Below are 22,781 nucleotides of genomic sequence, written 5' to 3' on the forward strand. Positions count from 1 at the left end.
AACCGAACTGTGGGGACGTCTGGGGCCCGACCTGGGGGGCGACGGCTGGGGACGTGCTCGCCCCCACGCCGAAAAAAACGCCGGCTCGCCCCCAAGCGGCGATTTTCGGCGCGTCTTGAGGGCGCAACGGCTGGAGATGCTCTTATAGTGTGAGAGTAGGGTTGGATGAACCCCTTGGCACTCCTGACTACTACAATGTTTACCTCTCAGATTAGGCCTACGCTAGCAACCATACTACAATCTCTACTCCTGATGGAGCAGTTGGTAGTCTCCGCCGGTCAATTTTCGTCGCACCTCCGCTGGTTTTTTTTCGTCATAAAAAAATCTACGAAATTTCGTAGGTTAACCAGGGACAACTATGACTAGCGAACAAAAAATCGGACGACGCCCTAGCCTCCCTCGCACGAAAAAAAACCCTCCTCTCGATCCACCCCTGGCGCCGCCCCCATCTCTCGCTCCACCGCCGCCGCCGCCCCTGCTTCCCTCCCGCCCAGCCACCTCCACCGCTCCCACCCTTCTCCCCATTGTCGGATCCGCTTGCTCGTGGATCTGCGCCCTTGTCGTCTCTTCTTTTCTTCACCGATTCCAGGAGGAGATAGAAGTGGGAGGTAGACGAGCAGGAGTGCCGCATCCGTGACAGCGTTGAACGACGACCCAGGTAAAGCTATCTCCCTGCCCTCGCCCCAACCCATCTTCTCCCCGTAGCCTGTACTCACGCGCCCCCAGGTTCTCCTCTCCCATGGCAGGGACACCAACTGGTGGCGCAACGGACAGCGGGATATCGGCTGGTGGCAACGGATGGCAGGAGGCCGCAAGACCGTGCGAGGAGCAGGTAGCCGGAGGATGTCGCCGGTGGAAATCTAGCAATTGGCGGTGGCATAGAGGGCTTATGGTTTGGTGTTGGTCTTTTTACCTATAGCACTTAATTTCATGTATAGGTTGTGCTGATCCTAAGATTGCCAAAAACTGCTTCGTAAAACTCACACAGGTCTGCTTTTTATTATGATTATGCAAATTGCTCGAAACCTGAGTTGTCCTATTTTGTTGATGAAGGAATTGAAATCTGAAGACATGGTGATTTTTACCCAATGGGTTATGCCCTTGAGCACGAAGAGCTTTTGAACTCTGAGGTAATCTTTTGTAATGTGAGCCACGATTTTGTTGCTTCTCCAATAGTAGGTGTGGTTTGTCAACCACTATTTTACACACATTTGTCCAGTTCAACTTTTTTACCATTTGCAGTGCCCGGTGCAAGTGAACATGTATCACGCTATGTTTTATTCCATTAAATCATGTAGGGAAAATGCATTGTAAGTTTGGATAATTTCATTGTAGCAAAATTGGTTGAGCCCACCCCAAAATATTCATGTTTGCATCAGATACAATTTCCAGTAGATAAAATGATTCGTAAAGAATGGTGGGGCATGGTATTTGGCGTGTACGACAATACTGTTACAGTCAATTTTATTTTTAGAAATGTATGATGATAGGTTTCCATGTTTTATTTCCAGGTTCAGGTTTGTGAAATCTACAATAACAGGATAATTCCTGTTAGACATGTTATTCTACTGGTACATGTCATATAACGAAATTCTTGTATTTTGGAAGGAGAAAACATTGAGTGGAGCAATTATGCAATTCAAGTGGCATGGTCATCAAAGGTTTTGTTTTTTCTTAATCGTGACATGTGTTAATATTGTGCAAATCAGAATATCATTTTTTAGGTGTGCAAATAACATTAACCTGAATAAAGTATTTTAAACTTAGTGAGCATAATAGTGTTTTGTAGTGTGAGGATAATAAGGTGAAGTGAGGCTGCTGCTCGCCGGTGGCTCGCCGGCCATCCGAGAGCTGGAATTGCGGCCCCACGTGAGGGAAAGATCAGCGTTGCTGCAACCACGGTAGGACACCCACCATGCGCGTACCATACGGGCAGCATCAGCCTCACTTCACCTTGGATGACATGACGATTATGAAATATTCAGTCATCCCCCTTGGGTCTACCTGTTGGACACTTGGACCTACTCATGTGTTTGAGGTAATGCTTGAATAAAATAGCTATGCAAATTTTTATTTCTTTTCAGATGAATGAGGAGATTTGGTAATGCTTAAAGAAAAGATCTACTCTATGGTTGTTTCTCTGCAGACTAGTAAGCGTGCACGTGCAACACACGTCTCCACCAATACACACATCAAATTCGTTTGAGTATAAAGTTTAAATTTGTATTCTATAAATTCTAAACAATAGAACAAGGCATGACAAAGATTAAATCAATGCACAACAATATGCATTTTTAACATCAACTCGTAAACGATTCAGGAACATAATATCACATGAACATAAATATAGTGAGTAATCATGCATGCAGGGCATGTCTCAAATGATTTATACAATAAATCAAACATAAGGGACCTTACAAATTTTATGGTAAAAGAACCAAGAGCAGACACTGAAGTGTTGCAATGCAACCTAAGGAAAACCCGATACATCTTTTGTCTAATATGCGTATGAAATTCTCGCACAAAATGGGATGTCTTCTTAAGATTGCCCCCCTTAAAACTTTGGTAAGTATATCAAATATTGGCATAAATGGAGGAAGCTGCTACTATTCCACATAATAGTGGCTACTATTAAACACATGATATTGGATCATGCACGCACACTGGCAGAGTGCCTTATTTTCATGTTCAACGTTACTTCTTTGACTGTACCGTTGATAATCTGGTTCAACACAAGCAGTGGCACAACTTCAGAAGTCAAATTTCAAGAATCTTTATTCAAGAGGTCAAATGAATTAAAAATATCATGAGTAACAAACATTCATCCTGGTACTATAAATGTGCATTTATAGAAAATACGTGAATGAGAGGTATCTTTTTTCAATAATTTCTTGTTAGGACAGAAAAGTATTAGTACCTTTGCTCAATCCCTCAAGTAGTAGAAAGGATCACTGCTTATTGTGAACGTGAACTCCTGACCAGTTTTCAATGAGGCAAATCTTGAATACTAATTTCTGGGCCCTGAATATGTTAAATCTAGCTTATATCAGAGCAAATAAGTTGGAATATGATGAAAGAAGGGTCGGCATAAAAAGGGTTTGATTACACTATGTATTGATAGAGCAAAATCATGTGCTTGCATGCGCATGCCAGACTTATAATTGACTCGTCCATAAGAGTCTACAAGCATGGTCTCAACTCTTTCACCAATTCAATAACTTTCTGGTGCGATGCATGGTCTCCATGTGACATATTAGCCGAGCCACATTGATGTCATCCTCAGCAAAATCCTAGATAATCTCCCTTGTGTTAGTTGAGGGACCAACTGTGCACATAATCCTCATTTTGTGCCTAACATTTGGTTTAGACCACCACATACACATTGGCTGATGTACTGTTATTTGATGAATATCCATAAGATGCTGGTAGTTCTCGTGTTCCTGTCAAGAAGTTTTCTTACAATTAATTTCAATGCATCAATTCATAAGGTTCCTTACCCACAGAACAATGCATTATATTCCATGGAGTTAGTGTTCAACAATTAGTAGAGACATATGACATGATCATTTTGCACTTCACATTACTAAGAAGACGACATGAGGTAATACCAAATGCATTTGATTAAACCACAGTTCACTCGAAGAACAAGATCACAACCAAATAAGTTGATTACATTTCAAGCAAGTGTGCGGATAACAAAAACAGCAGCAGGTGTTCAATTCAAACATATATATATATATGCAGACATACAATACGTATACAACTACAAAAATTAGCCTCCTGGTAAGTTGAGATGGCAATACATGTAAGAACTATACCAAACTAACCTGAGTATTGTTCAAAAACAATTGATATGTGCTCTCACCATAGAGCACGGATCATAACATATAATTCAGAGATACGTGTGTGCTCTTACTGGGCACCTCGCTGCTATCTTCCGAAAAGAGGAATTTCCTTGAGATTGTGGAAGCCGTCGCCAGTCCAGATGGAGATCTTGCTCAGCGTGTAGCTCTCATCCAACTTGAAATCCATGTAGAGAGTAACAAGCTCGCCCCAACAACAAATTCAGATCAGAAAAAGGATCCCACACATAGAAGATTAGATATGTGTTTCGAATGGATGCCCTCATCTAGCTGGTTCTTGTCATTCGACTTCGCCTGCGCTGCACATATACAGATACAGGTGGCACGAGGAAATCAAGATCGATTCTAAGTCTAAAAGCATGCCCAGATTGAACCGAACTAATTAATGGATGATATATAATCACAGGTAAAAGCACACTGTGAGAAACAAGCACTGTATATAATAACCTGCAAACAATTTTCACTTTCTCTCTCTCTCTCTTGCTCGCTACTCCATGGAACAAGAACAAATACTATTCGATACTTCTTGCATGTAGAAACTGCTCTAGTTTATTGAAGACTCGATGCACAATAGTTACACATGATTAGGCTCCTAATTAACTACTCTAGTAACTATTTGGTTTATCGAAGACTCGATGAAAGGAATCATCCAAACAAAATTGAGCGGAAGGCAACGGAAGATCGTTTACTCGTCGTGGTTACTTGCAGCTGTACATTCTTCTGAAACTGGATGTTGACCAGGTGTGGCTGCACACTGGCTGACCTGAGAAATATAAAATCCGCCAACGATGAGGGTGCCCCTGCAGTTTGTAAGATCAGATCAAAGAAGAAAAGCTATACCATGTGTTGGGGTGGAATGAGATAATGACAGGGTCAACTAATCCAACATTTATCTGTTTCAAGAAGAAAAGGGTAAACCATTTTCAATATACCACTGAAGTTTGTCTACATTACATTCAGATTGATGTGAATATGAAGTCACAACAAATTGGACAGTTTGTCTCTAACCTCTTCTTCCGACATTTGTGAATCGAAAAGAAAAAAAATCTGAATCAGCCTAGAAAAATAAGGAACCACGCCTGCAAAATTGATTCCTATGCAGAGACGAAAATCCTAGAACTTGATATGGCCAGCATATGATTCACCGCAGCTCGATGGCTATAGCACAGGGGCGCGGATATGGGGCGCACGCATGAGGGAGAGCAGAGCGCAGAGCGCAGGGGCTTACCTAGGTCGGAGTGGAAGAGGCGTCTGGCCACCGGAGGCGCAGGAGGAGACATGGAGGGAGCGCAGGGCAGAAAAGCAACCGCGCCGGTACCCGCCTCCATCGGGCCGCTGGCCGTGATCCGCGCTGCCCGAGGTGGAGCGGCCGTGGACGCTGCGGATCCGCCGCCATGGTTGCTCCGCCCAGCATAGAGAAGAAGGGTCAGGGAACCCGAGGTGGAGCGGCTACGGACACTGCAGATCCATCGCCATGGTTGTTGTGCCCGGCGAGAGAAGGGTCGGGAGGCACTGATTTTTCCTTTCTGACGTGCGGCGAGGCACCGAGTCGGATGGAATTGATCCACATATTGCGGGCGGGGCCGCAGGGATTAGGGGACGTGGAGCGCGAGGGCTGTTCGCAGACCACGGTGTCTGCCAGGCAGAACAATTGATCTCAGACGTTAATCGGACTGTTACCCCATTGATGTAATATGAGCAGTAGGATGCATTTAAGCTGACTTAATTCGAGGGTCCTGGTTATTCTGTGTACAGTTTACTGTGTGATTTTAGGGGAGTTTATGTTTGCTCTTTTAATAGTAGTATAGATGATTGTGCAGAAAAGCTGAAAAACGGGATAAAATTCTATGTGAGAGATGACCGCTAAAGGTACTTAATTTTGGTAGCTAATGTTGTGTGCAGATTTCTTTCTACAAGATGTGGGTGTAAATACTTATTGTTGCAATGATGGAGTAGCAGTGGCGCAAGGTCGACAATTTTTTACTTCCATATATTCAGTCTTTGCATGCATTTTCTAAGTATGTTCATGATTAGTATGCAGGTTATTTGTTTCCCCAGTATGGACCGCGACATAGGGAAAGATTAGCATTACTGCAACCATGGCAAGACACCCACCATGCGTGCACCTTACAAGTTGCAGCAGCTTCACTTGGTTGTCAATGACATATCAAGTATAAAATAGATAGCTAGCTGCAAGCATTGCTCCTCCCCGCCCGACAGAACAAACTTTTGCAACATGCCCTTTTCTCCTCTGCCCCATTCCAGCCATCCCTCCATCTACCTGTTGGACTTGCTCACCTTGTGTTTGGGGTAATGCCTAATGAAAATAGACAGCGATGATTATTTCTTTTCACATGATTGTGGTGATTTAAAATCTAAGAATATATCCTTTGGTGCTGAATTTAGGATACAGTGCATGCCATATTATTAAATCCCATACAGCAGAGTCTTAGGTATTTTATTTTCTGATCAAATTATGATTTTTACTGCAAAATCAAATTATGAATGCTTAATCTAAGGTATTTCTTACTCTGTTTGATCTAGGTTTCTATCAATTATTACCTGCCTTTTGATTTTTTTTGAGAACAGAGTAGAACAAACTACTCAGGAGGAGACACTATAGTCAGCCAACATCAGTGCTCGTAGGCTCGGTGGGACGTCTGCGATCACCAGTTGGTCACCCGTGTTCCTGGTTAGCGCCGCCAAGCCATGCGCCAACTCATTCTTTTTCCGACTCACATATTGAACTTTGCATCCTTTGAAGCCCGCCATCGCACTCCTTATATCCAGGATCACCCCATAACAGGCTAATCTTGGGGTCTGATTGGGGGACAAGGCAGCTATGATGTTTTGGTTATCTATCTCAAGAACCACCTCACAATTGAAATATTTTGCCATTGTCCGGAGCCCCTCCAGGGCTGCACGCGCCTCCGCTTCCTCAACGCTACTGCAAATCGGCAGGTTTATGCATGCCGATAGGAAGACGAGCCCTCTGTGGTTCCTGGCGACCACCCCTGCTGCACTCACTCCCGTATCAATATGGAATGCTGTGTCAGTGTTGATTTTCGCCACTCCCTGCCCAGGAGCTATCCACTTGTCCTCCTGGGGATTTGAGCCTGCCGAGAGGTGCTGTCCCTCTCCTCCAACCTGTGTCTTTCCCATCAGCCCATCTTTACCCTCGGTAGCCGTGCGGAGATCTTCCACGTACTTCTGCAGAAAGAGCACCGATCCCAAGATGGATTCCTCTCCATTGTTTCGCATGCAATCCTCCCTATGATGCCAACAGCGCCAGATGAGCAGCAGCAGATTTGTTCGAACCTCCTCGTTTTCCGCATCGAGTGCAACTTGCAACCAATCAGCTCCTGTATATCTCAGTTTGTTCTCAGCCGGTAAGGCCCAAATTTTTCTCATTTCTGCACGTAGGGCTCGACTCTTGGTACATGTTATTACTGCATGGTGTTCGTCCTCTTCACCATTTCCACATATACTGCAGGTCGCATCCACTTCCAAAGTTCTCTTCCACTCGTTTCTTTTAGTAGCTAGAGTATTTGTAGCCACCCTCCAAGCAAAGATCCTGACCCTCCCGGGCACTTTAGCCTTCCAAATAAGATCCCAAATGCTCCTATCATCTGGGTCCCTGGAAGAACTCGAGGGGCTTTGCAATGATAGGTCCTGGTTAGCCGCGGCCAATTTATAGGCACTCTTAACTGAGAATACTCCATTCTTCTCATAGTGCCAAGCGACATAGTCTCCCACATTCGATTCTGGAATTTTTAGCTTGCAAATCTCATCGGCATCAAAAGTGTGGAAAATTTGCTTGATGAGGGTTTCATTCCATGTCTTTCCATCTGGTTCCATAAGTTGGTTGACCCATCTAAGCCTGGATCTTCTCACGAAAGCAGCCGTCATGAGGCCTTCTTTTCTTGGGATCCATTGATCTCTTTGGATTTGTATACTTCTGCCATCTCCTACCCGCCAGATTAGGCCCTTTTTTAGAAGTTCCAAGCCGGATTCTATGGCTCTCCAAACCGGGGAGACATCACTAGCAAAAACAGTATCTAACAAACTCCCATTTGGGTAGTACTTGGATTTCATGACTCTCGCATAGAGGCTGTCCGGATTTTGCAAGAGCCTCCAAGCTTATTTGGCCAAGAGGGCCTGATTAAACAGGTGCATATCTCTGAAACCAATCCCCCGGGCTCTCTTTGGCTTTGTCATCCGGTCCCAAGACATCCAATGAACCTGCCGATGCCCCTCAGTGTCCCCCCCCCACCAGAAACCCCGGATCATTTTCTCATACTTATCGCAAAAGCCTTTTGAGAGCATAAAGACACTCATGATGAAGGTGGGGATGGCCTGTACAACTGATTTCACATGCACTTCCTTCGCTGCATATGACATGAATTTCTTGGACCAATCACTGCACCTCTTGGCGAGTCTGTCCATTATTGGTTGGAATTGATCCTCCTTCATCCTTCCTTCGGGGGTTGGCAGGCCAAGGTACTTGCTCTCGAAGGAGGCCGATACCACACCCAAAATGTTCTTGATTGCATCTCTCTTTTCAAGAGGGCAGCTCTCGCTGAAAAGGAGAGAGCATTTGCTTGAACTCAGAAGCTGACCAATGCACTTCTGAAACGTATCTAGCACTTTCTTGATCGTAGTAGCTTGTTCTGGTACCGCTTTGAAGAAAATCAGGCTGTCGTCTGCAAAGAGGAGGTTTGATATACCTGGGCTGTTTCTAGCGATCTTTATAGGATTGAGGTTGTTTTCCGCCAGCTCCTTCTTCAACAAGAGCACCAAGCCATCCGCAACAAAGAGGAAGAGGTACGGACTTAACGGATCTCCTTGACGCAGACCACGGGAGGGAACAAACGGCTCCAAAAGCTCTCCATTACACTTAACCGAGAACCTTACCGACTTAACACATTGCAGCACCCATTGGGTCCAGGTGTTACAAAAGCCAACTTTCAGAAGCATCCCCTCTAAGAAGCCCCAATCAACCCTGTCGTAAGCCTTGGCCAAATCCAACTTGTAGGCACAGTAGTTGTCATTTACCTTTTTACAGTGTTGTATTTTATGGAAGCACTCGAAGGCAATGATAGCATTATCAGCAGTAATCATTCTGCCCGGAATGAAAGCACTTTGGGTTTCTGAGATGATCCCATCCAGTATAGGCCGCAGTCGATTTACAAGGCACTTGGAAATTACCTTGTAGATGACATTGCATAAGCTGATCGAGCGGTAGTCCTTGATCGACTGGGGATCTTTTCCTTTTGGGATGAGCACGATTACCGTGTCATTAATTCCTTCAGGCATGATTCCATCCACAAAGAAACTCCGCACACTCCTAATCACATCTTCCTTGAGATCACCCCAATTACGCTGAAAGAAACGAGCTGGGAAGCCGTCCGGCCCAGGTGCTTTTAGGGGACCTATTTGGAAAAGAGCATCACTGATTTCCTCGTCCGAGAATGCCTTTATAAGTTCACTGTTCATCTCCCCATTGACTCTAGTTGATACTAGCTCCAGAATGTCCATAGGGTCAGTATTAGCCTCACTTGTGTACAGGTCGCTGAAATATTTGTTGGTTATCGCATGCAGTCCGTCGGTGTCCTCAACCCAATTGCCATTGTCATCCCGCAGCTTTAAGATGGAGTTTTTCTTCTGGCGCCATGTAGCTTTCCTATGGAACCACTTTGTATTCTTATCACCTTCACGCAGGTAGGTCGCTCTGGATCTTTGTCTCCACATGATCTCCTCTCTAAGGAGTAGTTCATCAAGTTCCTTTGCCAATTTTGTGGCTTCTACTTCAAGTGTAGGCGACGGTGTGGAGCACCAAATTCTGCTCAGTTTTTTCCTTATCTCCGCTGATTTTCGAGTAACCGATCCAAAGTCCTTTTTAGCCCAGACGGAAAGGTCCTTTTGCATGTTCTGGAGCTTTTCCTTCACCATACATAAGCTTCCCGCCGGACCAGACCTGCTCCAAGACGCAGAAATTGTTGGCTGGAGAGATTCAACCCTTTCCCACATCTGTTCATATCTGAACAAGCTCTGTTTAGGTTGCTCGACCGGTCTCCATTCCTTCCTGGCGCCCATCCTCAGAAGGATAGGGAGATGATCAGAACGCGATGAGCAAATATGCTCCACGGAGGCATTCATGAACAGGTCAGACCACGACGGGGAGGCCACGAATCTATCTAACCTCGCCCGCACATTGTTCTTACCTTGTTGTTTATTGTTATATGTCCATCCCGGCCCTTTAAACCCTAAGTCAAACAAGTTGCATTCTGACAAGATCTCTCTGAAGTTACTCATATACCTTTCTGATCTTTTAGCAGCCGAGTAGTGCTCTGATTGCCACATAGTTTCATTGAAATCCCCCGTCATGAGCCATGGTAGATTGCTTTATGTTTGATTCTACTCAGCAGTGACCACATGTGATGCCGCTCATGCGCTTTCGGCTCCCCATAAATGAACGTGCCCCTCCATTGAGGGCCATGAGGGTTTAAGCGGATCAACACATCAATATACCTCGTCCCCATGGCAATCTTCTTTATTTCCACACTTTCATCATAGAAAAGAGCAATGCCAGCACTCTTACCGGTACCGGGATGCGTGATACAATGGCGGAGGCCCAGCCTCCATTTGAGCTTTGAGACATAATTGTTATTTTGCCGCGTTTCGGTGAGGAAGACGAGCTTGGGCTTGTGTGTGTGTACAAGACACACCAGTTCTAGAACTGTTCGAGGTTGCCCGAGGCCTCGACAGTTCCAGCTCATGATCGTCATGGCTCCTGGTGGGCGCCGCCGTTGGCACCCACCAGGTCGCCGGGAGCCCCTGGCCCGGCTGCTTCCTTGATGTCCCCTTTTTTCCTCATGCACCATACCTGACCCACCCACCTTGCTGAGCTTGACTGGTCCGTCTTCAGTTTCAGCAACAGTTGGGGCGTCGCAGGCCTGCTTGCCGCGATCACCCCTCTTGCCCAGGATTGAGCTCATCTGCGTAGCCTTCTTCTTTGGCCTGCTGACGTTGATAACCCTCCGGTTAAATAGGCCTTCCACTGTCCAGATCGCCTCCTGGGGGTGAAGCGAGGGAGCGGCCCAAACCCAGGTGGAAACTGCGGCTCGTCGGTCTTCTCGTCATCGCCCCCTGTATCTTCAGTCTCTCTGCTTCCGTGCATCACAGCCTTGTCCACACCCAGCTCTTGGATACCTGGTGCCTGCGCCGTCCCGAGCTTAAGACTGCTCATGGAGGCGCTTTCGCCCTCCTGACTTTGAGACACGTACCCTGTTTTCTCCGCCTCTTCAGGTTGGCCCTTCTTCGTACCGGACTCTGCGGCGTGGGGGTGCTTGTACACAGCCATCTGGATGTCCCCGCCTCCGGTGGTAGGCCTGGCCGTCTTCCTCTCCCTGTCCTCGCCCAGGTCCTTTGCTGCCCCCTTAGTCAGAGTTGGAGTAGATGAACTTATGGGGGCAGTCTCGTCAGAGACCCTGAGGGCGCTCACTGCAGCAATGGCAGCTTGCACCTGTGGGTTCAGCAGGATATCTTCCGGGATCTTTCCTCGGTCCGCCCTCTCCTGGAGTGAGCTCCTTTCTTTCTGCACCTCTTTCCCAAAGCTAAGGAAACGGCGTGCGCTATTTGCAACAGGAGGCACATATCCTCCTCTACTATTGCTCTTCTTATAAGGGGAGGCACACATCGTTGCCGTGAACCTCATCTCATGGAGGTCCTCCGGCAACTTACAATCGCGTTGGCCATGCCCAAGGAAACCACAAAACCCACAGAAACGTGGCACTCTCTCATATTTAACCTCTAGTGAGAACACCTTACCACTAGTGGTGTCACGCGACTTAATTTTATCTCTGAGAGGTTCATCTACATCGTGGTTAACTCGGATCCTTATGAAATCCCCCCATATCTTGCCCCTACTATCTGTGTCTACCTCCAACACCTCACCCAGTTCTGCTCCGAGCTTCCAAGCAACGCCTTCATCAAGCATGATGGGGGGCACGTCATGGACACGCACCCAGATGGGCATGTGTGCAACCTCCACTTCGCCCGGTGGGGCGCCGCCGTCCACAGTCACCATGAGGAATGCATCCCCCTGGTGCGTCCACGGGCCGTTGTTGAGGATGAAACGGCGATCTCCTTCCCGCTCGAACTCGATGAGAAAGCGGTTGTTCTTCAGGGGCTTGTAGTCCATGCCTCCATGGAGGCCCCATTTACCCTTGAGCTCACCAAAGAGCCCTTCGTTACTGAAGGGCAGGGGCGAGAAGAAGAGCCCTACAGCAACCCACCGGAACTTCATCGCTGCTGGTTATTTTGTGGGGATTTTTCTTTTGAGTTATGTTGAGGTGAATGTAGCTGCTGGTCATACTTTAACCACATGTCAATTGCAGGAGTGCGACGCCACCATCCTGTGCCACAAACCATACCAAGAATGGCGGGTTATGGATAGAGTTCATTTGATCCATCTGATAAAAATACCTATTGGGGAATAAGCATGAAAAGTAATCAACCACTCTTTCCGCAGTGGAGTTCGGGTATGCCTGCTCCTCTATTTATTTGACTATTGTTAGATTGGTTCATCCTGGTATGACATGTTAATGAAGGTGTTGTTTCATTCCTCATACGATCTGGATACCTTTCAATTGATTAGTTCTTCTTTTGGATTACTCTATATTAATTCCCTATGTGTATCTTTATTATGTTCCTCAAGACTGAGTAAGAAAATTATTTTGTTGATATTAGTTTCAAGGGAACATGGTACCCTACGACACAGGAAGATTACTGAAAATCAGTTCAAAATCTAATCAAGTCTAATCTTCTCTGTTGTCTGTACTGCAGCCGTGATGATCAGAAGTTTAGGACCACACTGTAGTCAAGAAAAAGGAATGATCTTCGTAAGCTACACCCTTTCAATCCCAATCTTACCTTTTTTAAATTAGTTTTGTTAGTGCTTCCATTACTTTCTGTTAAAATATGCTTAATGGGCTAGAGACTGTATATTTTCAGAAAGTTATAGTGTGTGGTATGTTTGTTGAACTTGTGATGACGGTTCTTCAGGCAGGACTTTCGTCCCTATATTTTAACTTTGAACATCATTATATTTAGACAAATGGTGTGTTTACTGAATTATCGTTGTTTAATTTTTGAAGTTATGCCTTTCGTAATATTGCATTGTAGATAGACAAAAAGATATAGGTATGAAATTTTGTGGCTCTAGCATAAATGTTTATCACCACGGTGACATTTATTTTTCAATTTAGATAAGAAAAAAGAGATAAGTGTTGAACAGAGAGTAGAGAGGATAAGAGCATTGTAGTTCAGCGTGGTTCATGCCAAAGACTGTGATACATATAATTTCTTAGGATAGTGCAAATTCATTGATGATGCAGCGGAAGTAACACAAGTTCTGCTAGAATTTCTCTCACATAACATGGATAGAGGTGAGTTTTGCATAATCCATCTCAGTAACAAGCTTGCATTGAGTTATTCTTTTCAAGAAGCTTACCATGCACAACTACAGGATACTTGTAGTTCTCAGTGGCAATTGATAGCTACATTCTTCAATGGGAGACCTAGCATGCCTTGAGTACAACAATACATGATCTTCTGGCAACAAACTGTTCATGATTGACGCATAATATGTCCTCTGTCCGCGCTTTAATTATTTATATTAATATTTCTGGTTATCACTGCAGGAGTTGAAATGGATTTGATGAGGGAAGTCTGCAATGCAGACTGTGTTAAGTGTACCCGCTCCAGATTTCATCGACAGTAAATGGTCCACTGCTATTGGCAGGTGCCTTCTTGCACTCTTCTGACCCAGATTTGGCATGTTTTTCATTTTCTACTATCATCACGTAGTTGCACAAAAATACGTAAGAGCATGGCTCAAAACCCACAGAGAGGCACAACTTTGAAATGGTTTTATTTAAACAATGAAACAATGTTATTTGACTGAAAATCTGTAGTATATTTTGATTATGGTGAAATGTATACACCAAGAAAACATAACTCTCTTCAGTTGAATTTTAAATTCATGTTGTGGAAATCAAATCCATTTCAAATTCCATGATTTCGGCTAGAATGATTAATGCTACGCCGCTGCTGATGCCAAAGGTTGTGACACTTTTTTAATGATAGTGCAAATTGATTGATGATGCAGCGCAAGTAGTACAAGTTCATCTTATTTCTAGGTAGAAACATTATTGGTGTTCTTTAGCTTAATTTTGAAACATGAACGCCATCATGTCTTCATGGCTGAAAGTGACATTCTTTCCCATTAATCTGTGCACTCGAAAATTATTCAAATATATATTTCCACTTGGTAGTTTTCATATGTACAATGGTCTGACGGGTGTGCATTTTCAAGAGAGTTAGCAAACCTTTTTCCAGTCATCTGGTCCATGTAGATACCAAGTGCTATTTGAAATGAAAATGCAGTTGGCTGCCAATTTTATCTTGCGTGTATGACTGAATTATTTTTTCCTGTTAGTTTTATGTCTATATATGCAGTCTGGTCAGTATATGGATATTTTATTAAGTGGAGAAGTTTGGTACTCTGAGTAAGCACTCGATTCCTTGTTAGGTCCTGCTAGATTGATCTTTAAGGGATCATTTTAGTCTGTTCTCCGACCAAACACATTACAAACGGGCAGGAAATGATTCTTTCCGATCCACCTCGATCTCCTTCCGGATCCATTCCTAATTCTCTACTCCTAATGTATGACTTGGTAGCCTCGCCTTCATGTTTTTTTCGTCTGTTTTTTTGTCTCACCTCTCATTGGTTTTTATCTCTTTATTTACAAAAAATATGGGAGCCCATACATAGTTCGTTCGCTCGACCCTCTCGCACGACCTCTCGCTCACACCGATTTCTTGCCAACTTTCAAAAAAAGTATGTCAAGCATCAACCACACCGATTTGTATCCAAAGAAAGCACACCTTTCGGATCTGGTTTTTATTACCGATTTTTCTTGCCATACGGTAGGAGGCTATATCCCACCTAATCAATATCTTCTGACAAAAATTTCTTGCGCCCATACATCGATTCCAGAAATCTCGGATCTCACTTATTTTGTTGATCTGATTCTGAAGCCCACCTCTTTCTTGCGGCGGAGAGGCGCCATACTTAACGCAGGTGATGGACAAGTATCTCAAGTTTGCATGCCAATGATATTTATCGGACTCGAAAGATGATGCATCCATTCAAATTGGGTATCGCTTCTACATGGCATTCGGTGTAACCTGCCAAATATCTCTCAGGCATAACTGATTATTATTTTTAAGTATGGACCCAAATAATTTACCCATGACATGTTCTTGAAATTAATTTATTCTACTGATTATTCAGAACATGAGTGTTCGATTTTTTAGTCCAAAAAGATGATAATGAAGTTGAGAGAAGAGAGTATCCCTATGATCTATGAACATGATGTGTGACAAGAGATGGTATGACTTCTTCAGAGAACCATCTTGATCCTTCTTTTATCTTCATATATGGCCAAGCATTGATATATTGTGGTGCGGAAGGTCACGAGCGCTAGAGATTGTGGCACTGTTTAGAGGGTTGGGCGGCGGTAGAGGCGGCAACTCAGGTAGAGGGAGGTAGTAGTGTGTGACAACATTTGTTGACTGTTGATGGCGGTGGCAAGTGGTTTCGTAGGTAGAGGTGGGCGGGTCAATAGAGTCGACGGAGAAAAAAGTATGAAGAGGGAGGAAGAAGAGTAGTAGAAGCAGTGGGTGTTGGCAGCGGAGGAGAGGCAAGGGGTTAGCGGTCTCGAGTGCAGGGTGCGGGAGGTCGTGGGCACTAAAGATGGTGGTAGATTTTAGAGGGACGACTGGCGTCAGCGTTGACAGAGGTGGTGACTTGAGCAAGTGGCGACGTGTGGCAACACTCGCCGGCTGTAGGGTGGCGGTGGCATGTGCTTAGGCAGGGAGAGGCGAGCGGGTCGACAGAGTGTCTAATAAAAAATCTGCGACTACGGGACGAAGACGAAGAACTAAAGGCGGGTCAACGTTGGATGAGAAGGAGCAGGGGATTAACAGATTTGAAGGTAGGGTACAGGATATCTCAGGTGGCGGAGATGGTGGTAGTGTTTAGAGGGATGCCGATGTTGGGGAACGTAGCAGAAATTCAAAAATTTTCCTACGTAACACCAAGATCTATCTATGGAGAGACCAGCAACGAGTAGATAGGGGAGTGCATCTACATACCCTTGTAGATCGCTAAGCGGAAGCGTTCAAGTGAACGGGGTTGATGGAGTCGTACTCGTCGTGATTCAGATCACCGATGATCCTAGTGCCGAACGGACGGCACCTCCGCGTTCAACACACGTACAGCCCGGTGACGTCTCCCACGCCTTGATCCAGCAAGGAGAGAGGGAGAGGTTGAGGAAGACTCCATCCAACAGCAGCACAACGGCGTGGTGGTGATGGAGGAGCGTGGCAATCCTGCAGGGCTTCGCCAAGCACCTACGGGAGAGGAGGAGGTGTCACGGGAGGGAGGGAGGCGCCAAGGGCTCAGGTATGGATGCCCTCCCTCCCCTCCACTATATATAGGGGCAAGGGAGAGGGGGAGGGCGCAGCCTTGCCCCCTCCTCCAAGGAAAAGGTGCGGCCAAGGAGGGGGGGAGGAGTCCATCCTCCCCAAGGCACCTCGGAGGTGCCTTCCCCCTTGAGGACTCTTCCCTCCCCAAGTTTCCTTGCGCATGGGCCTCTTGGGGCTGGTGCCCTTGGCCCATGTAGGCCAAGGCGCACCCCCTACAGCCCATGTGGCCCCCCGGGGCAGGTGGCCCCACCCGGTGGGCCCCCGGGACCCTTCCGGTGGTCCCGGTACAATACCGATGACCCCGAAACTTGTCCCGATGGCCGAAACAGGACTTCCTATATATAAATCTTTACCTCCGGACCATTCCGGAACTCCTCGTGACGCCCGGGATCTCATCCGGGACTCCGAACAACATTCGGTAACCACATACAAGCTTCCTTTATAACCCTAGCGTCATCGAACCTTAAGTGTGTAGACCCTACGGGTTCGGGAGACATGCAGACATGACCGAGACGTTCTCCGGTCAATAACCAACAGCGGGATCTGGATACCCATGTTGACTCCCACATGTTCCACGATGATCTCATCGGATGAACCACGATGTCAAGGACTCAATCAATCCCGTATACAATTCCCTTTGTCTAGCGGTATGGTACTTGCCCGAGATTCGATCGTCGGTATACTGATACCTTGTTCAATCTCGTTACCGGCAAGTCTCTTTACTCGTTCCGTAACACATCATCCCATGATCAACCCCTTGGTCACATTGTGCACATTATGATGATGTCCTACCGAGTGGGCCCAGAGATACCTCTCCGTTTACACGGAGTGACAAAATCCCAATCTCGATTCGTGCCAACCCAACAGACACTTTCAGAGATACCCGTAGTGTACCTTTATAGCCACCCAGTTACGTTGTGACGTTTGGCACACCCAAAGCACTCCTACGGTATCCGGGAGTTGCACAATCTCATGGTCTAAGGAAATGATACTTGACATTAGAAAAGCTTTAGCATACGAACTACATGATCTTGTGCTAGGCTTAGGATTGGGTCTTGTCCATCACATCATTCTCCTAATGATGTGATCCCGTTATCAACGACATCCAATGTCCATGGTCAGGAAACCGTAACCATCTATTGATTAACGAGCTAGTCAACTAGAGGCTTACTAGGGACATGGTGTTGTCTATTTATCCACACATGTATCTGAGTTTCCTATCAATACAATTCTAGCATGGATAATAAACGATTATCATGAACAAGGAAATATAATAATAATCAATTTATTATTGCCTCTAGGGCATATTTCCAACAGTCTCCCACTTGCACTAGAGTCAATAATCTAGTTCACACCGATATGTGATTAACACTCAAGGTCACATCCTCATGTGACTAACACCCAAAGAGTTCTGGGTTTGATCATGTTGCTTGTGAGAGAGGTTTTAGTCAACGGGTCTGAATCTTTCAGATCCGTGTGTGCTTTACAAATCTCTATGTCATCTCCTAGATGCAGCTACCACGTTCTATTTGGAGCTATTCCAAACAACTGTTCTACTTGGAGCTATTCTAAATTGTTGCTCCATTATACGTATCCGGTATCTCTACTCAGAGCTATCCGGATAGGTGTTAAGCTTGCATCGACGTAACCCTTTACGACGAACTCTTTTACCACCTCCATAATTGAGAAAATTCCTTAGTCCACTAGTTACTAAGGAAAACTTTGACCGCTGTCCTGTGATTCATTCTTGGATCACTCTTGTACCCCTTGACTGACTCATGGTAAAGCACACTTCAGGTGCGGTACACAGCATAGCATACTGTAGAGCCTATGTCTTAAGCATAGGGGACGACCTTCGTTCCTTTCTCTCTATTCTGCCATGGTCGAGCTTTAAGTCTTAACTTCATACCTTACAACTCAGGCAAGAACTCCTTCTTTGACTGATCCATCTTGAACACCTTCAAGATCACGTCAAGGCATGTGCTCATTTGAAAGTACTATTAAGCGTTTTGATCTATCCTTATAGATCTTGATGCTCAATGTTCAAGTAGCTTAATCCAGGTTTTCCATTGAAAAACACTTTCAAAATAACCCTATATGCTTTCCAGAAATTCTACGTCATTTCTGATCAACAATATGTCAACAACATATACTCATCAGAAATTCTATAGTGCTCCCACTCACTTCTTTGGAAATACAAGTTTCTCATAAACTTTGTACAAACCCAAAATCTTTGATCATCATCAAAGCACACATTCCAACTCCGAGATGCTCACTCCAGTCCTCAGAAGGATTGCTGGAGCTTTGCATACTTATTAGCATATTTCAGGATAGACAAAACCTTCCGGTTGTATCACATACAACCTTTCCTCAAGAATCGTCGAGGAAACAATGTTTTGACATCCTATCTGCAAGATTTCATAAATAATGCAGTAATTGCTAATATAATTCCAACAGACTCTTAGCATCGCTATGAGTGAGAAAGTCTCATCGTAGTCAACTCCTTGAACTTGTCGAAAAACATCTTAACGACAAGTCGAGCTTTCTCAATGGTGACACTTACCATCATTGTCTGTCTTCCTTTCAAAATCCATATGTACCTAACAGCCTTACGACCATCAAGTAGTTCTTCCAAAGTCCACACTTTGTTTTCATATATGGATCCTCTCTCGGATTACATGGCCTCGAGCCATTTATTGGAATCCGGGCCCACCATCGCTTCTCCATAGCTCGTAGGTTCATTGTTGTCTAGCAACATGACTTCCAAGACAGGATTACTGTACCACTCTGAAGTAGTACGTATCCTTGTCACCCTACGAGGTTTGGGAGTGACTTGATCTGAAGTTTCATGATTACTATCATAAGCTTCTACTTCAATTGGTGTAGGTGCCACAGGAACAACTTCCTGTGCCCTGCTACACACTGGTTGAAGTGATGGTTCAATAACCTCATCAAGTCTCCACCATCCTCCCACTCAATTCTTTCGAGAGAAACCTTTCCTCGAGAAAGGACCCGATTCTAGAAACAATTCATATTGCTTTCGGATCTGAATTAGGAGGTATACCCAACTGTTTTGGGTGTCCTATGAAGATGCATTTATCCGCTCGAGCTTATCAGCCTGAAACCTTTCCACATAAGCATCGCAACCCCAAACTTCTAAGAAATGACAGCTTAGGTTTCTCTAAACCATAGTTCATACGGTGTCATCTCATCGGAATTATGTGGTGCCCTATTTAAAGTGAATGTGGTTGTCTCTAATGCCTAACCCATGAACGATAGTGGTAATTCGATAAGACACATCATGGTACGCACCATATCCAATAGGGTGCAACTATGATGTTCGGACACACCATCACACTATGGTGTTCCAGGCGGCATTAATTGCGAAACAATTTCCACAATGTCTTAATTGTGTGCCAAAACTCGTAACTCAGATATTCATCTCTATGATCATATCATAGACATTTTATCCTCTTGTCACAATGATCTTCTACTTCACTCTGAAATTACTTGAACCTTTCAATAATTCAGACTCGTGATTCATCAAGTAAATATACTCAACATCTACTCAAATTATCTGTGAAGTAAGAACATAACAATATCCACTACATGCCTCAGCACTCATTGGACTGTACACATCAAAATGTATTACTTCCAACAAGTTGCTATCTTGTTCCATCTTACTGAAAACGAGGCTTTTCAGTCATCTTGCCCGTGTGGTATGATTTGCATGTCCCAAGTGATTCAAAATCAAGTGAGTCAAAACGGTCCATTTGCATGGAGTTTCTTCATGCATATACACCAATAGACATGGTTCGCATGTCTCAAACTTTTCAAAAACGAGTGAGTCCAAAGATCCATCAATATGGAGCTTCTTCATGCGTTTTATACCGATATGACTTACGTGGCAGTGCCACAAGTAGGTGGTACTATCATTACTATCTTTTGGCATGAACATGTGTATCACTACGATCGAGATTTAATAAACCATTCATTTTAGGTGTAAGACCATTGAAGGTATTATTCAAATAAACAGAGTAACCATTATTCTCCTTAAATGAATAACCATATTGCGATAGACGTAATCCAATCATGTCTATGCTCAACGCAAACACCAAATAACAATTATTTAGGTTTAACACCAATCTCTTTGGTAGAGGGAGCGTGCGATGCTTGATCATATCAAGCTTGGAAAAACTTCCAACACATATCGTCAGCTCACCTTTAGCTAGTCTCCGTTTATTCCGTAGCCTTTTGTTTCGAGTTACTAACACTTAGCAACCGAACCGGTATCTAATACCCTGGTGCTACTAGGAGTACTAGCAAAGTACACATTAACACAATGTATATCCAATATACTTCTATCGACCTTGCCAGCCTTCTTATCTACCAAGTATCTAGGGTAATTCTGCTCTAGTGGTTGTTCCCCTTATTATAGAAGCACCTAGTCTCGGGTTTGGGTTTTACCTTGGGTTTCTTCACTAGAGCAGCAGCTGATTTGCCGTTTCATGAAGTATCCCTTCTTGCCCTTGCCCTTCTTGAAACTAGTGGTTTCACCAACCATCAACAATTGATGCTCCTTCTTGATTTCTACTTTCGCGGTGTCAAACATCGCGAATACCTCAAGGATCATCATATCTATCCCTGATATGTTATAGTTCATCACGAAGCTCTAACAGCTTGGTGGTAATGACTTTGGAGAACCATCACTGTCTTATCTGGAAGATCAACTCCCGCTCGATTCAAATGATTGTTGTACTCAGACAATCTGAGCACAAGCTCAACAATTGAGCTTTTTCTCCTTAGTTTGCAGGTTAAGAAAGTCATCGGAGGTCTTATACCTCTTGACATGGGCACGAGCCTGAAATCCCAATTTCAGCCCTCAAAACATCTCATATGTTTCGCGATGTTTCAAAAATGTCTTTGGTGCCTCAACTCTAAACCGTTTAACTGAACTATCACGTAGTTATCAAAACGTGTATGTCAGATGTTCGCAACAACCACAGACGACGTTTGGGGTTCAGCACACTGAGCGGTGCATTAAGGACATAAGCTTTCTACTGTCCGCATAATCGCTACTATCAACTTTCAACTATATTTTCTCTAGGAACATATCTAAACAGTAGAACTATAGCGTGAGCTACGACATAATTTGCAAAATCCTTTTGACTATGTTCAGGATAATTAAGTTCATCTTATGAACTCCCACTCAGATAGACATCCCTCTAGTCATCTAAGTGATTACATGATCCGAGTCAAACTAGGCCGTGTCCGATCATCACGTGAGACGGACTAGTCATCATCGGTGAACATCTTCATGTTGATCGTATCTTCTATACGACTCATGTTCGACCTTTCGGTCTCCGTGTTCCGAGGCCATGTCTGTACATGCTAGGCTCGTCAAGTTAACCCTAAGTGTTTTAGCGTGTGTTCCGAGGCCATGTCTGTACATGCTAGGCTCGTCAACACCCGTTGTATTTGAACGTCTGAATAAAACACCCGATCATCACGTGATGTTTTGAAACAGCGAACTGTCGCAACGGTGCACAGTTAGGGGAGAACACTTCTTGAAATTGTTGTAAGGGATCATCTTATTTACTACCGTTGTTCTAAGCAAATAAGATGTATAAACATGATAAACATCACATGCAATCAAATAGTGACATGATATGGCCATCATCACTTTGCTCCTTTTGATCTCCATCTTTGGGGCTCCATGATCATCATCGTCACCGGCATGACACCATGATCTCCATCATCATGATCTCCATCATCGTGTCTTCATGAAGTTGCCTCGCCAACTATTACTTCTACTACTATGGCTAATGGTTAGCAATAAAGTAAAGTAATTACATGACGTTTAAGTTGACACGCAGGTCACAAATAAATAAAGACAACTCCTATGGCTCCTGCCGGTTGTCATACTCATCGACATGCAAGTTGTGATTCCTATTACAAGAACATGATCAATCTCATACATCACATATATCATTCATCACATCCTTTTGGCCATATCACATCACATAGCATACCCTGCAAAAACAAGTTAGACGTCCTCTAATTGTTGTTTGCATGTTTTACGTGGCTGCTATGGGTTTCTAGCAAGAACGTTTCTTACCTACGCATGAACCACAACGTGATATGCCAATTGCTATTTACCCTTCATAAGGACCCTTTTCATCGAATCTGATCCGACTAAAGTGGGAGAGACAGACACCCGCCAGCCACCTTATGCAACTAGTGCATGTTTGTCGGTGGAACCGGTCTCACGTAAGCGTACGTGTAAGGTTGGTCCGGGCCGCTTCATCCCACGATGTCGCCGAATCAAGATAAGACTAGTAACGGCAAGCATATTGAACAATA

The 22,781-nt window shown here is 44.6% G+C and overlaps 2 long non-coding RNA genes across 2 annotated transcripts; one reads left to right on the forward strand and one right to left on the reverse strand.

Moving 5' to 3' along the window:
• The first annotated feature begins 1,932 nt into the window (after positions 1–1,932).
• On the forward strand, positions 1,933–13,658 carry LOC123186233 (uncharacterized). Its single transcript, XR_006493580.1, has 5 exons — positions 1,933–2,038; positions 5,672–5,732; positions 12,263–12,406; positions 12,711–12,766; positions 13,568–13,658. It is a non-coding gene; the product is annotated as an uncharacterized lncRNA (long non-coding RNA).
• Positions 2,314–5,380, reverse strand: LOC123186234 (uncharacterized). Its single transcript, XR_006493581.1, has 4 exons — positions 5,092–5,380; positions 3,828–4,663; positions 2,918–3,440; positions 2,314–2,722 (listed from the first exon to the last, which is right to left on the reverse strand). It is a non-coding gene; the product is annotated as an uncharacterized lncRNA (long non-coding RNA).
• Positions 13,659–22,781: the final 9,123 nt, after the last annotated feature.

The sequence above is a fragment of the Triticum aestivum genome, chromosome 2A (genome assembly GCF_018294505.1).
Source record: "Triticum aestivum cultivar Chinese Spring chromosome 2A, IWGSC CS RefSeq v2.1, whole genome shotgun sequence".
NCBI lineage: Eukaryota > Viridiplantae > Streptophyta > Magnoliopsida > Poales > Poaceae > Triticum > Triticum aestivum.